The sequence below is a fragment of the Zea mays genome, chromosome 7 (genome assembly GCF_902167145.1).
Source record: "Zea mays cultivar B73 chromosome 7, Zm-B73-REFERENCE-NAM-5.0, whole genome shotgun sequence".
Classification (NCBI taxonomy): domain Eukaryota; kingdom Viridiplantae; phylum Streptophyta; class Magnoliopsida; order Poales; family Poaceae; genus Zea; species Zea mays.
Window position 1 is genome coordinate 135,189,493 of NC_050102.1, and position 16,978 is coordinate 135,206,470.

A 16,978-nucleotide genomic window follows, 5' to 3' on the forward strand; every position below is an offset into this window, starting at 1 on the left:
TCGGCTGGTAAGTTTTTAGGATTTGTCATACATGAACATGGTATAGAGATAGACCCTGACCGAATCAAGTCTATTCGGAATGTGGGACCTCCGACCTGTAAAGTCGAGGTACAAAGGTTTCTCGGCAAGGTAAATTATTTACGAAGGTTTATTTCTAACCTAGCCGGGAAGATTGAGGCGTTCACCCCTATTCTCCGGCTTAAGAATGATGCCGAATTCGCTTGGGGGGCAGAACAGCAAGAAGCATTTGATCTCATCAAAAAATACTTATCTTCGGCTCCCGTATTAAAAGCACCACGAGCAGGAGTACCATTCTGATTATACATTGCAGCCGAGGATAAGGTCATTGGGGCTGTTCTGACACAAGAGACTGAGGGGAAGGAGCATGTGGTGACATATCTAAGCCGAAGGTTGGTGGATGCTGAAACAAGGTACACTTTTATTGAAAAGTTATGCTTATGCTTGTTTTTTGCATGCACCAAATGTAGATGTTGTTTACTGTCTAGTCATTGCACTGTTTCTGGTCAAGCCGATGTGATCAAATACATGTTGCATAACCCAATTATGAGTGGTAGAATTGGTAAGTGGGCTTATGCACTCATAGAATATGACTTGGCCTATGAACCATTGAAATCTATGAAAGGCCAAGTCATAGCGGATTTCACTGTAGAACATCGGGTTAATGATATTCATGAACTAGACCTGTCATACCTCATTATTACTCCTTGGACTTTATATTTTGATGGATCGGATTGCAATGAAGGGCAAGGAATTGGCATTGTGCTTGTTTCACCAAGTAATGTCTCCTTTGACTTCTCTAGCCGATTGAAAACTTATTGCACTAATAATCAAGCCGAATATGAGGCCCTCTTATTCGGTTTGGAACTCTTAAATTGTATGGGAGTAAAACATGTGAAGGCATTTGGTGATTCTCAGCTGGTCGTCCAACAGGTGTTAGAAGAATATCAGTGTTTTGATGGTACTTTAAATAGTTACCTTGAAAAATGTTGGAGCATAATCCATTCTTTTGACGAATTCAGTATTCGGCATATCTCTAGAGTTGAGAATCATAGAGCCAACAATTTGGCACAAGATGCATCAGGTTATCGGATAAAGCGAGGGAGATTTCACAGCACTGAAAATCTGATAACCAGTGCAGGGCCAAATCAACAGGCCGCAGACCGTCCGCGTGAAGGCGCCGGACCGTCCGAGGTTGCCAGGAAGGTTCTCCTAGTCGATTCGGCTGATAATGAAGCCGATGCAAGTGATTGGAGAACGCCCATAACAAATTATTTACGAAATCCCAATGTCAGGACAGATAAGAATATTCGGCGTACAGCTTTCAAGTATGTTTTGATGAGTGATGAACTCTACCGCCGAACAGTCAACGACGTCCTGCTTAAGTGCTTGGGCCCAGATGATGCTATATTAGCCATGGCCGAAGTGCATGAAGAAATTTGTGGTACCCATCAATCGGCTCCAAAGATGAAATGGCTGTTGCGAAGGCCTGGTTTTTATTGGCCTAACATGATAGCTGATTGTTTCAAGTACTACAAGGGTTACCAAGTGTGTCAAAAATTCGGTGACCTACAGTTGGTCCCAGCAGCCGAATTACATCCTATCATCAAGCCTTGGCCTTTCAGAGGATGGGGATTAGACTTTATTGGAGAAATTCATCCTTCATCATCAAAGGGGCATCGGTTCGTGTTAGTTGCCACTGACTACTTTACCAAATGGACTGAAGCCGTTGCTCTGAAAAACATGACACACAAAGAGGTAATTGAGTTCATAACTGAGCATATTATTCATAGATTCGGCATTCCCCAGACCTTGACTACAGATCAAGGGACTTCTTTTATGTCAAAGGAGGTACGTGAATTTGCTGAATTATACAGAATTAAGCTGCTTAATTCATCTCCATATTATGCTCAGGCCAATGGACAGGCCGAGTCTAGTAATAGGACATTGATTAGTTTGATAAAAAAGAAGATATCTGATAATCCTAAACATTGGCATAAGATTTTGTCCGAAGCTTTATGGGCTCATAGAATATCTAAACATAGTGCTACTAAAGTATCTCCTTTTGAGCTTGTCTATGGGCAGGAAGCAGTATTGCCTGTGGAAATAAGTTTGAATGCTGTCAGGTTCGCCAGACAAAATGATCTAACTGTCACTGATTATTATAATTCAATGATGGATAATATTGATGAAGTGACCGACAAGAGGGTGATAGCTTTGGGAGCAATAGAAAAGGACAAGATTATGGTAGCCAGGGCCTACAATAAGAAGGTCAAAGCAAAGTCATTTCAAGTAGGGGATCTGGTGTGGAAGACCATCTTGCCTCTAAGGAATAAAGACCGGAAGTTTGGGAAATGGTCGCCAAGCTGGGAGGGTCCTTATAAAGTAAAACGGGTAATGTCTGGTAACGCCTATTTGCTACAAACATTACAAGGCAAGGATTTACCAAAGGCTTTGAATGGGCATTTCCTCAAACAGTACCATCCTAGTATGTGGCAAGATGCCTAAGAGAACTGATGTGATCACATCGAGTTAGTTGCTTTTGGTTCGCCCAGCTCCACCAAAAGGCAGGGGGGCATATGTTTGAACCAGAAATGAGCAAGCGGACGGTCCGGACCTGAGGTCGGACGGTCCGCGGTCCGGACGGTCCGCGCCTGTGGGCCGGACGGTCCGCGCGTGCGCAGAACAGATTAGGGTTCCGAGTTTTGTGCTACGGTTGTTAGCTATATTCGCGGGATTAGCTCGGAATCAGTTGTGTAAAGGGTCCAGCCCCCCTCCTCTATAAATAGAGAGGTCTACGGCCGATTTGTAATCATCAATCGAATCAATACAACTTCTATTCGCATTTTATCCTAGGAGTAGTTCTAGTCTAGTTTAGGTTTAGCCTCTCAATCCCCAAATTCTCCGCCTCTCTTCGACTCTACGTCGATTAGAGGAGTCTAGGTCGGCCGGCCCGAGCCTAGACAACCCCTAGGATCTCTCCTCCCCGACGGGGTCCCTCCCGGGAGCGAGATCCAGGCGCTGTCGGCGATCTTCCGCCGCCCCTGCACACGCGCGGACCGTCCGGCCCCAGGGCGCGGACCGTCCAGACGTCAGGCAGGAAAACCTAGCCCCTGCGCCAGGTCGCGGACCGTCCGGCCCCAGGCCGCGGACCGTCCGCGCCTGACCAGAGAGCACCGCCGCCGGTTCTTCTTGAGTATTTGGCGCTCCGAAAAGGCGTCAACAGTGTGCTTTGTAGAAATAATTTAAGTTAGGTCACAATTTTGGTGATTGTTTGGGAAATCAATCGTTTTTGTACCCCTAAACATGGAATTTGTTTCAATTTTTTCAAAGAATAGATGATAATGTTAAGGATATGGAGTTGAGAGATACTTCTAATAGTTTAGAACTTCGTTTTCTTTGACCATACTATAAAGGGGTATAAATTAGTAGCTTCACTTGAGTGAGTTTAATAGGTTTAATTTGGTGCACATTGATTGTCTTTAGCTTGGGTGGCTCGGGTGAGGCACAAAAGTAATTTGGAACAAACTACATTCGTAATGCTTTATAATTTTGGAAGCGTTTAAGTTGTCTCAGAGGCATCAACCCCTAAGAATTATGGTCATCGGACAAATAGAGACGGAAGCAAAAAAATTAAAAATGTGTATTCGACCGTCCGGACAAAAGTTAAAATTTATCCGACCTGCCGGATTCGAACCAGCGACCTAAGGATTGATCTGCAACCACTACAGTCCTCCGCTCTACCAACTGAGCTAAGGTCGGATGATGTCCATTCTTTACCAATTATCGTACTTATAGTTTGCTGATACAGTTCTGTAAAATCATAAGTATCAATAAAAATGCAGTTTTCAGTTTTAGTTACCAAAAAAAATTACGATATTGTGTAAATTTACGACTTTTTCGTGTCATCACTGTATAGTAAGCCATCTTTAAAGACATCAAGAATGTGTATTTAAACTACACTGATTGTTAACTATAAAATTAGATCTACTATCAATACAAAATTCTATGCCGCACCATAGCAGATGAGATCAGATAGAAATACATCGATTGTTTTTATGGTCCGTTATTGCTCTATGAACTTGTACTATTGCCTTCTTAGGACTGGCTACTTGCACAATGGTTTAGGTGGTCTATAACAAATATTTGTTTTAGTGTTCGGCACAACAATTTTAGCTTTTGCGCGGGTGTTGTTCTGTCAGCCAAATACTATACTGATCAGCTAATCAGCCGCACATGGCAGCAGTAGTGGCTTTTTAGTTTGCAGCGAATCATGCCTCATTGCCTCTAATACTTATCGAGTGCACCTAATGCCATCAGCTAGAAACTCGACATCTTTATTTAAAAGTTGAGACTTCACTGAATCAATGGTGTCATCAGCGCTCTATCAGGCTATGGTACTCTTGTACATGCAGTCCGCTTGTCGGCTTGTGCAACGGAATCAGCCACGGCAATTATGTACCACGGCGCAGGTGTAAGGAACACGAAGCAGTTACGCCTGATTGGATTATCTGATAGATCTGGTCGATTTGCAAGGGCAAGGGCAAGGCCAGGCAGGATGTTGCATGGCCGCGAGCCGCAGACATGGAATCTTGGGCCTTGGGCGAGAACGCGACAGCGCAGATCCAGGAACGTTGACAAGACTACCCACCAGTTTCAGGCCTCGTGTTGTTGTTGAATTGTCAGAAAATCTACAGTAATCTATATATGGATACCCTAGTATTTGGGTTTCCGTGTATTTTGAGAAGCTGGATACCGCACAAAATCACATTATCAACTTATTGAGAGATTGTGCCACAAAATCCAATATAGAATTCAGGAACTCTTTGGCTAATAATAAGGTTGTAAAAATGAGCCATAAGTCAAACAGTGTCAAGATATATTAACTTTCAAGAATCAAAGACACTCCGAAGCAAACATAACATACGGCTTCTGTTCTAAGAACACAAAGCTATAAAGCTTAAATAAAAACAAACATCTAGGAAAATAGGCCTTCTTTTAAGCCTAAACCAGGCCAGAGCAGAATTGAGCCCCCACAATATTAGAGGATCAAAAATAGAAACTAAAAAGATTGCTTATTACATACTAAATATGTAATCATTTCAACTATATCAGAGGCCCTTCTTGAAACCACAAAATTTTCCAAAGCCACGGTATTCACAATATTCAGAGAACTATTTGTTTGAATTAAGTTTTGATTCTCACCCATCGAGGCATCGCATGAAGACATGGAAAGAAGACGACAAATCTCTTTGGGAATACACTAAGCTCCCCTCGGGTGCTTTTACCTGACGTTCAACATACTGAATAACCTACCAAACATAGAAAAAATACAGCAAACAATCATCTTATCATTTTGTAGTCGCTCAGACAAACAACACATACTACTATAGAATTGTAAAGTTAACCAGGGATATAAGCTACATAACAAATTAACAATACAGTTTTCAGAAAACATACTACAATTTATATATGGAAACCATAACAAGGCTGACGCGGCGTCGGCGTCATCAACCCCTTCGGAGATATTGCTATCCCTCCTCTACTCCCCGGCTGCTAACCAAGCCCCAGGGGCGGCTAATGCCGAGGATGTCGGTCCCTTGAGGCGGCCCGAGGTCCCGATCATGGAGCGGACCGCGCTCCTCCCCGGCGATGAGGCGAGCAATGGCGTCGCCCGCGTCGGGAGGAATCCCCTCGAGTGGGGAGGCCCACACCTTTCGTGGCTGGATGAAGACAGTGAGCCATTGTTCGTCCTCAACGACGGGGAGGAACCGGAGATGTGGTCCGAGTTCCAAATCATGGCCTGGATAAGAGGATCGAGCATATTGTATGGTGACATACATCTTAGGGCATGTCATGATGGTGTTCCCTTTCTTCTCGGGGCCTTATGGCGAAGTCCGTGGTCAAGTCCATCTTTCTTCGCCGCGAGCGCAGCGTCTAGGATGCGCTACTGCGCTAGAAGGGTTTGCTGGATCGTTCGAACGAGCAGCTCGTCCGAAAAGGCGATGAGGCAGCAGATCTCTCGACGCTGTGCTCGGAGCTTAGGGACCAGGCCACGATCGCTCGTCGGGAAGTGGCACCTTTGGCTGAGAAAGTCCGCTTGCTGGAGGAGGACCTCTAGGAAGTGTCCAGCAAGCGGGACGAGCTTCGATGCCAAGTCGGGTCTCTCACCGAGGACCTCAAGGCCGAGCGGTCCAAGGCCCAAGGCTTGAGGACCAAAATGGGAGTATGTGCGCTTACCTATACTTCACCTGCTCGATCACTTTGGTGGGACATTGACATTTCCATCGACACATACCGAACACTCTCCTAGGTCGTGGATGAGAAGATTGTCGAGCTTAAGGCACTGTCCGAGGCGGTGGCGGACTTCGGCCAAACCTTCGGCGAGGACATCGCCTCAGGTGGAGCCCTGTGGAGCCACATGCTGGCCCTGAGTGGCCATATGCGGAGCGAACTCCGCGAGGCCGTCCATACCGGGGTGAAGCGGGCGTTAGCCGTCGTTGCATCCCACTATGAGATCGACCTCGAGCGGGTGTGCGAAGGCTATATCCTGTCTGACGAGGATGACCTTGCCAACGCAGAGGTCCGAAAGCTTGTTGACGTTGTCAAAGGGCCAGGCTCGGCACTGGCTCGCCACTTCGAGGAAGAGGTGGTTCCGCCAGTGTCTCCACCTGGGCGCTGGGTCCTACTCGGCTGTGACGCCTCTAAATGATGCCGAGGGTGCTGCCTCCCCCTTCTGTTGCTTGAGCTATTTACCTTGCGGGGTTGTAATAAACTCTTAAGTTTGTTATGTGTGTAACGCTCCGAGGCTTTTGTATTTATTCTAGTGTTTTGTTGTACACTTTTTCTTGTGTTTCACGCTCATTGTCCTGTCCTTTTGCGGAGTTCCTGTCAGAACGTGAGCTACCTTCTTAAGAGAAGGATAGTGAGCTAGGATTCCATTATCGCATACTAATTCGGCTCGGGCTGTGGGTCGTTGATTTCGAGATCTGTGGATGTGACTGGATCACGTTTATTTAAAACAGGTACCATTGGATCGGGATCTAGCGGTCAGGATTGTGTACCGCTTCGGATAGGTCTCGTCTAATCTGGTGCGTAGGATCATGATCTAGCGATCCATATCTGGTACCGGTTCGATTAAAGATTGATCTAATCCGAGCCCTTGACTTTGGATCCAATGACTCACATGAACCTATACCCCCTCCGGTCATGGCAATTTGTAGATATGCCCCCAAGGTTTTAATTTATCAACCCGCTATCCACCATGATTCAAAGACTATTACAGTGAGGCCCAGAATTTTATAAAAACAACCTTGCACTCCTTGGTATTAAGCACCGCAACCCACATAGTAATAAATCCTTGTAAAATGCATTAGAGTTAATGATTTTTAATGTAAAATAATTATAGGACTTTGTTTATTCCATAATTAATTCATTTTAGCTCTGATTTAACTTGTTCCAGTTGCATTAAATTCACATTTATATTGTTTATCAACTAGTAACATTATTTTGTCATGAAACATAGGTTAAAATTATGCACTTAATTTATTCTATATCTAACACTTAAACCTTCGGAAAATCATAACTTTATAACCGTAACTCCGAATTTAGTGGTTCTCGAACCTAGGATCTAGTTACGACACGTAGATCATTATTATACAGTTTGTTCTTATGTTTGGTGTGATGTTAATTTTGGCAATACCATGTTTGTTTGTATTGCTACGACTAGCAATGAGGTTACGAGTCACTTGAAGACCAAGCTGGTACCTAGGAAATCTTGAGTCTCAGGCAAGTTGTACCCTTGATCACTTTTATTTACCCAATAATATTCATGTTAATCAATGTGACATGCTTAGGTTAATCTGATGGGACCTAATAGGTTTCCCTATACTTGTTTATCCCACACCTTGCTTACCATTGAACTTTTGGGTAGCTTTGCTATTGCTCTACTTGGTTTTGGGATTAATATTACATTATGATCATGTTCCAGTTATATTGTTGTTTTAATTATTGTTCATGACAAGATCATTGTGTTAATTGGAACATGGAGCTTAACTTGAGATATCCGTGCTACCACAAGGGTGGAATGGGACGCCCTTGGCTGACTAATTAGGGAAGCTAGTGGAGGACTATCTTACCCGAAATGGGCAAGGGCAGTAGGAGAGTTGTCGGTATAGGGAGGTTCTCGGATCGATCATGATGCGATGGCTTTTCGGACACTGGATTCCTATATTGCGCTCCCTAGAAACTGTAGCGGGTTTTCTGAAGCTAGTGGAACTTTGTAAAGGCCTCGTAGTGGATTCCTAGCCATTTACCTCGGAACTGTCTAAGGGTCTAGCTAACCCTGGCTAGACGGGATACACAACTTGTGGGTAAAGGGCGCAACCTCTGCAGAGTGTAAAACTGGTATATAAGTTGTGCTCGCGGTCATGAGCAGCTCAGGACTCTCGTATGATTAATTTATGGAACTAAACTTAATTTGTCATATGCATTGCATTGTGGGTGTTGTTATTGATTTGATCTCTTACTTAATTGGGTTGGTATCTACTTATACTTAGTAACTGCTAATAAAATTTTGACCAACTTTAAAAGCAATGCTCAGCTTTAACCATCTCCTTTGGTAAGCCTTACACTTCATATGAGCTCCCACCTTTGGTGAGTTCATGCACATTGTTCCCCACAACTTGTTGAGCGATGAACATATGTGAGCTCACCCTTGCTGTACTCATATCCCCCTAGGTCAAGAACAGGTACCACAGGAGGAGGCGTACGAAGGATGTTGTGATGAGTTCGTGAGTGGTCTAGACCATCGTCTCCAAGTCAACTATGGTTGTTGAATCGTTGTCTGCATATGATATAATTATTTAGCTATTTTGTACAAAACTCCTATTATATAGTAAATATGTGACATTTGTTTCTGTACCATGAGTCATCATATGTGTGAGACTTGGTCCCAGCACACTTGGTGATTATTTCGCGCCCGGGTTTTGGTGCCCCTGAAACCCGGGTGTGACAAGGGTAGCGGGTCTTTGTTTTGGACAATACCTCGCTAACGAAGTATACCGGCCTTTGAACAGGCAATGTATATCCTTCCTCTTGCCTTTTGACTATGACCGCGGTGCTGACCACCTAAGTGGTTGCGGCTACGTAGAGCAAGAGGGGTTTCAGCTTTGCGGGTGGCACCAAGATAGGCGTGTTGGTGAGGAGCCTCTTAAGGTTCCTAAGAGCTTCTTTGGCCTTAGGGGTCTAAGTGAAGCACTCTGTCTTCCTTAAGAGCCGGTACAGGGGTAGGCCTTTCTCGCCGAGGCGCGAGATGAAACGGCTCAGAGCCACAAGGCATCCATGACCCATTGGACTCCTTTGTTGTATTTTATTGGACCCATGTTGGTGATTGCTGAGATATTTTCTGGATTGGCTTCGATACCTCACTCCGACACAATGAACCCTAGAAGCATGCCTCGGGGACACAGAAGACACACTTTTCAGGGTTGAGCTTGACCCTTTTGGCCCATAGGCACGCAAAGGTTGTCTCGAGGTCAGAGATGAGGTCGTGAACTTTGTTTGTCTTGACCACGATGTCGTCGATGTAGGCCTCGACCGTTGCACCGATGTGATCACCGAACACATGGTTCATGCAACGTTGGTATGTGGCACCGGTGTTCCTCAACCCAAAGGGCTTGGTAGTATAGCAATACATACCATAAGGGGTGATGAAAGAAGTCGCGAGCTGGTCGGACTCTTCCGTCCGAATTTGGTGATAGCCAGAGTAGGCATCAAGGAAGGATAAAGTTTCGCATCCCACAGTGGAGTCAATGATCTGATTGGTCCGAGGCAGGGGGTTGGGAACTTTTGGACATGTTTTATTTAAACTAGTGTAGTCTATACACATCCTCCATTTCCCTCCTTTTTCCTAATTAATACAGGGTATGCTAACCACTCAGGATGAAAGACCTCCTGGATGAACCCGGTCGCCAAAAGCTTGTGAACCTCCTCCCTGATGACCCTATGCTTTTCCTCATCAAATCGGCATAGGTGCTACTTCACCGATCTAGAGCCCGCACAGATGTCCAAGGAGTGCTCGGCGACCTCCCTCGATATGACTGGCATGTTTGAGGGACTCCACTGTCACACCCATTTCCAAGGGGCAGAGCCGGGTGCATAGCATATGTGTGCCAGGATCTATTTCCACACATATGTTGACGTCACAAGTGTAATATATCAAAAGAACAATGCATAAAAGCGTAAATAACGATTATATTAACATATTACACTTCGAACAGACATAATGTCTTAACCTTTATTTATCAAAGTACAGCGAACATGGACATCCATCCACAGGAAGATGACCGAGGGTATCACTAGACTAGCATCCATGGAGTTCAGCATCATATCTTCATCTGCAACTTCTGATCAAAATTAAGCAAGGGTGAGCTCACTTATGGTCGGGGCTCAGCAAGTGGGGGAAAAACTAATGCAGGTATAACAAGGTGAGGCTAAGGTTGAGCAGTAAGCATTTTAGTTGGTCAACATTTTATTAACAACACCTGTCTTACTAATAAGTGTGAATCCCAAGTATTCCCATTAAACAAAGGTACAAGAGTATATCAAAAACACTTAAGTGAAACCACTTAAGCAAACCATTGGTAGATCATCTGATCTCGATTTATTTCCATCTTAAAGTTCAATTATCATGTGAGGAGTCCAGGCTGCTCATAACCGTGAGCACGGCTGATATATCAGTTTTACACTCTGCAGAGGTGGCGCGTCTTTACCCATGAGTCGCGATTCCCTTCTAGCCCGGGTTAGCTAGACCCGTATTCACTTCCGAGGTGAATGGCCAGGGTCTCACTACGAGGCTTCTCCCTAGAGTCCTCATTACGCAAATGTTGGAAATGGTCAGCTGCATAAGGTACACCTACCATAACCAACTTATAGTCCAGACTACAGGGTAAAGCTTTGGGAACTATGCCCGTATCCAATCTGCCTGAGCCGGAACTATAAGAGCTTGCCAGATGCCCCCGTTCCTGTCGACCACGACCAGCACCCAACATAAGACTTCCCTAGTTATTTAGCCAAGACCAGAGCCATGATAGTTCTCATGGTACCACTGTTTTCCCGGGTGGTCACTCCATGTTCCAATTAACATGCAATAATCTTGTTTAACCATCGGGTTAACAACAATAAAGTAATCTTACCATTTGGAACATTAATACCATAAACAGGAGTGACTGCATAAATTTAAAGTTGTAGCAATAGCATAGCTACTTGATTAGATCATAATCCCAGGTTTGATCAAGGAATAAGGTTGAAAAGGTTAGGTGTATCTAATAGGTAACCCGTCAAATTATGCATATATATCCAAAAATAAACTTTATTAAATGTATTGTTTGGGATCAAACAGAGTATGCAGAGGGAGAAGTCCACTTGCCTTGCTTATTGAAAGCTTGAGGTTCTTCCACGGATAGGAATAGATCTTGAGTCTTAACTACTAGATCAACCACTGAATATCACACAACAAACAAGAAGAACAAACACCACTCAATAACATACAACATTCACCATACGTAAAGCTAAAAGAAAGCCTAACAAAAAGAGCGTTCGCTTTTCAAAAACGTCGCAAGTAATGGTTATAATAAGCGGGTATTCATTTCAAAAATGTGTGATCTATACTTTATAAAACAAGACATGAGCTTATAAAAATATCTTAATTAAAATATACAAATATTAGGTTCACCAAATTAATCTTTTATAAAACGTCATATGTGATATGTCTACGATTAAGGGTTTATAAGATGATAAAACATGTTATAACAATATTAAACCTTTTTAATCTTTTAGAAAAGATATATGTCATATATCTAAGGTTAATGGGCTACAGAACACGTTATTAATTTTTAAAAGCATTAGGAACACCTTATAAATCATTGTTAAACATTCACTTATGATAAACTAAGATATAAGTCTAAATAGATTTTATGTGAAAAGATCATTATTATTAAACACCTATTTATGGAAAGTTATGATATATGCTTTAATGAACTTTTATGTAAAAGACAATAAACAAACAATTATATTTTATTTTTATTATAAAGTACATGTCCTATATTTTATTAAGAAAGCTATATACAAAACTATATACAAACTAACATTATTATTAAAGAACATGAACACTAATTTTCTTAGTTTATTCTTTAGGAAAAACTAAGTGACACATATATAAATAATATGAACTAATTTTAATTAAATGATTACTTAAGCCTATATAACCAGTTGTAAACCAATATAAATCTAATTAACTAGGTTATGAGAGGACATAATTACTCTATTATTTATCTTTACATTTAGTTTAGAAACATGTGACCTAGATATTTAAAATGAATATTATATTCATTATTATGTTATTAACTATTGTTTTAGCTATGACGATGTGAGCACTTAATTAAGCCATTATTAGAAAAGTTATATGACATATTACTTTTAAGTTTCTATTTAATACAGCTATACTTAAACATATATAATGAATCTTGTTAAATATGATAACTATTAAAAAGGTTATTTTAAAGTTAGAAACAAATTATCTAATTCTTTAGTAAGAAACATATGTTTATCGACATAACTATTATTTTCTTTATTAGAAAAGTATGAGTGCCTAATTAAGTCATTTTAACATTATAAATCCTACTATTTCGGTTTTCTCCTTTCTTTTCTAAATAGAATTTATACGTATACTAAAAATTGTTTAATTCCTTTAACATTAATATACTAAGAATTAATTGTAAATTACTAAATGAGTCTTTTAATAACATATTCATGGTTATTACTACACACATAAATATTTTACCAACTCTAAGTAATTAAGTGCTATACTTATGAATACTTTTATTAGGAATAGTAAAATCTATATATTTTTTCATTCGACTAGAAAATACATGACTTGGTGTCTATTTCAATTTCTTCACGTCAATATGTTTACATTTAAAATACTACTAACCATTATTATTCCTCACACTACAGCGAAATCAAATATGTAAACGTTTTCTGGTATGAAAATCACCGAGTTAGTGAATAGTGACCGTACTCATTTTTAAAATTATAAAATCATACACATATTCAAGGTATTATCACGAGGTTTGATTTTGGCAACACGTATAAATCGGAATCTCTAAAATCATACACAAGAATCGCCAAATCGCATCATCTCAATATTACAACAATAATTCATAAATTAATTTAAAACGTGATTTAGAACATAAATCAACTTTTGGGGTTGTTTTCAACCTTGGATTCTTGCTCATGCGCAGCGATGAACGTCGACGAGAGGTTTCAACCGTGCAGAGAAGGGACAGTGGGTTTGGCGTCGAGCAGGGAACGAGCGCGAGGTCCGGCCGGGGTGCTGCGCGGACGGCGAAGCTCCGGCGGTGAACGCGAACGGTCCGGCGACGAGCTTCACGACGGCGAGCAGGCACGGCGCGAGCAGGGGTTTAACAGCGGGTGGGGCTCCGTCGAGGTGGCCCGGGCACGGTGGTTGCGGGCGCGGCATGAACACGAGGAGAGCGAGGGAGAGAGAGCGAGCGAGCTTGGGAGAGAGGGGTCGGCTCGGCCGGATTTATAGAGGGGAGAGGGAAGAGGAGAGGGCGACGGGGAGGGAGAGGAAACGACCGACATAAACTCCTTTAATGGCATTCATGGAGGTCTCCATAATGGGGAGGAAATGGGGGAGAGAGATGGCGGCGTCGACGGTTTCCGGCTCGGTGCAGGTGGCACGACGGGTCTTGGCAGGGGCGCTCGGCCGGCGCCTGGAGCGGGGTTGCGCGGTCGGCTGGGCAGGGACGAGGCGGCTCCATGGCATGGCGCGGTCGGGCTTCGGCCTGTGCGTCGCGGGCGTCAGGCGGCATGGGGCTCGGGTCCTGGGCGCGCGGGCGCGTCGGGGTGGGATCGGTGCCGGTCGGGTCGCGTGGGCGCGAGGTAGCCGGGTGCAGGGGCTCGCACAGGGCGGCCGGGTCGCGCTCAGCTGCATGGCGCGCGGCTCTGCTGGCGTCTAGGCGGATGGCGCTGGGCGCGGCGGTCCTCGGATCCTCCTGGTGCGCGTAGGTGCGGGGCAGGGAAGAGAGCAGGGGAGGAGAGAGAAACGGGAGAGGAGGGGGAGAGAGAAGCAGTGGCGGCGGCCACAGGGAAGAGGAAGCAGGAGCGGCGGCGGCTGGCTACAGGGAGCAGGGGCGCGCGCGGCTTGCTCCAGGGAGGCGGCGGCTAGGTCAAAGTGTTGGGCCCCTAGTGGGATTTTAGGTTTAGGGTGTTTGTTTGTTTTTGTTTCTTTTCTAATTCTGAAATACACTTTTAAATAACTCTAAAATTTATAATGATTAAACTAAAAATATTTATAAATAATATAGTTATTTTTGGACTGATTATATTATTTATTTACTAGGATTTTTATTTAAGAAGAAATGTTATTCAATAACCAAAAATCAATCATGCGCGATAAAAAAATTACTCCAAATGAAATAAATAATAAACACTTTAATGAAAAATTTATTACCATAAATACCATTATTAACTAAATGTATTATTTTTATTTAATGATTTTCATAGTGTCACATCCACGCAAATACCTCAGCATTTGCGCGGAGAAAGTCGACAAGCACATCTTCCTATTTTGGGTCAAGCTCAGAGCTGATCCACAACGTCTTCTCGCTCGAAGTCGGGCTCGGGCGAGGCGGAAGTCCTCCAGAGGTTGTGATCGAGCCCGCTCCAGGATTCGTAGACGTGTGCGACACAGTTCAAGGAGTGGTCTCCCGCGAGATTTGAGGGAGCCGGTAGCCGAGATCGGGCTTGGGCGAGACGGAGTTTGTCCCGAGGTTGAGGGCGGCTTCGGGTGAGGCGGAGCTGGCGCCCGAGGACGAGCTCGCACTTTTGTCGTATGTGTGTCCCGTCAGGAGTTGGCGGGCAGCATGGGGTAACCGTGGCCGCATGCGTCATCGTAGTTGGTGAAGTCTGACGGGACCGCGGTCTTATCGCTCCTGTTCACCTGCGATGCTGTGTGTGGTAGGTATGCGCATTGAATGCTTATGTCTCATGCGGCCTTCGATTAAGATCTGCCTCGGTGTTGTCTTCCTTGCCCGAGACGGGCTCGAGCAAGGTGGAGACGACAGTTCTGGGGAGAGGGGACCTCGACCGGGACGAGGATTCTCCCGAGTACGTACCTTGTCCGAGGGCAGGCTCGGACGGAGCGGAGTTATGGGTGACCGTCGAGAGGGGCCTCGGGCAAAGCGTGGTCTATACTCTCTTGACCTCGGGGAATGTGTCTGATGATGGTCTTAGAGTTAAGCGTGTTTTAGGGGCATAATCCAGGTACCCCTAATTACGATATCCGACACCATAAAATCAAAGTTAAGAAATAAGACAGTGGATAAATTGTCTAGTCTGTTAGTCACTTTGATTGAGTGGGATTTTTTAAGTTGATAAAAATGATATAATCAAGACATTCACGCCCCCCTTGAGAGCACCTAGAGGGGGGGTGAATAGGTGATCCTGTGAAACTTAAACTTATAGCCACAAAAACTTGTTAAGTGTTAGCACAATAATCGCCAAGTAGCTAGAGAGGAGTCTCAACAAAACACAATACCACAAGAGATCAAACACAGAGATGACACAGTGGTTTATCCCGTGGTTCGGCCAAGACCAACGTTTGCCTACTCCACGTTGTGGCGTCCCAACGGACGAGGGTTGCAATCAACCCCTCTCAAGCGGTCCAAAGACCAACTTGAATACCACAGTGTTTTGCTTTGCCTTTCAATATCCCGTTTGCGAGGAATCTCCACAACTTGGAGCCTCTCGCCCTTACACTTGAGATTCACAAAGAAATACGGAGTAAGGGAGGAACTAGCAACGCACACAAGACTCAAAATCAGAGCAACAGCACGCACACAAGTCGCAACAAGAGCTCGCAACACAACTCAATGAGTTCACAACTCAACAAGAGCTCTAGATGTTATCACAATGAACCAAATGCGCGGAATCGATGTCTTGGTGCTTAGGAATGTTGTAGGAATGCTTGTTATCCTCCTCCATGCGCCTAGGGGTCCCTTTTATAGCCCCAAGGCAGCTAGGAGCCGTTGAGAGCAAATCTGGAAGCCTGATCTTGCCTTTTGTCGACTGGTGCACCGGACAGTCCGATGCACACCGGACACTGTCCGGTGCCCGATTTCTTTCCTTAAACGGCGCAGCCGACCGTTGGCCGCCAGAGAGCCGTTGGCGCACCGGACATGTCCGGTGCACACCGGACAGTCCGGTGCCCCCTTCTAGCCGTTGGCTCGGCCACGTGTCCCGCGCAGATCGCGCGGCCGACCGTTGACCCAGCCGACCGTTGGCTCACCGGACAGTCCGGTGCACACCGGACAATCCGGTGAATTATAGCTGTACGTCGCCGGTAAATTCCCGAGAGCAGCCAGTTCGCTCGAGTCAGTCTGGCGCACCGGACACTGTCCGGTGCACCACCGGACAGTCCGGTGCTCCAGACCGAACAGCCTTTTGGTTGTACACAGCCAACTTTTCTCTGACTCGATTTCTCCTGTTTCAAGCACTTAGATGCAATACATTAGTCTTTAAAACAATGTACTAAGGCTTAGAAACATACCTTTACTCTTGATTTGCACTTTGTCCATCCATGGGTATAGATTCACATTTTAGCACTTGTGTTGGCACTCAATCACCAAAATACTTAGAAATGGCCCAAGGGCACATTTCCCTTTCAATCTCCCCCTTTTTGGTGATTTATGCCAACACAACATAAAGCAACTAGAACAAGTGCAATTATCACTTCAAATAAAACTCAAATTTATTTTGATTCAATTTTGGCATATATGGATCATCCTTTGCCACCACTTGGTTTGTTTTTGCAAATCAAAACACACATGTTAAGTCATAAAGAGAGTCATTTCAGGAGTATTTGATTCAGGATTCC

General features: G+C 44.2%; 1 non-coding gene across 1 annotated transcript; it reads right to left on the reverse strand.

Moving 5' to 3' along the window:
- Nucleotides 1-3,694: 3,694 nt before the first annotated feature.
- TRNAY-GUA (transfer RNA tyrosine (anticodon GUA)) lies at nt 3,695-3,780 on the reverse strand. The gene is given in 2 exon segments: nt 3,695-3,730; nt 3,744-3,780. It is a non-coding gene; the product is annotated as a tRNA-Tyr (tRNA).
- Nucleotides 3,781-16,978: the final 13,198 nt, after the last annotated feature.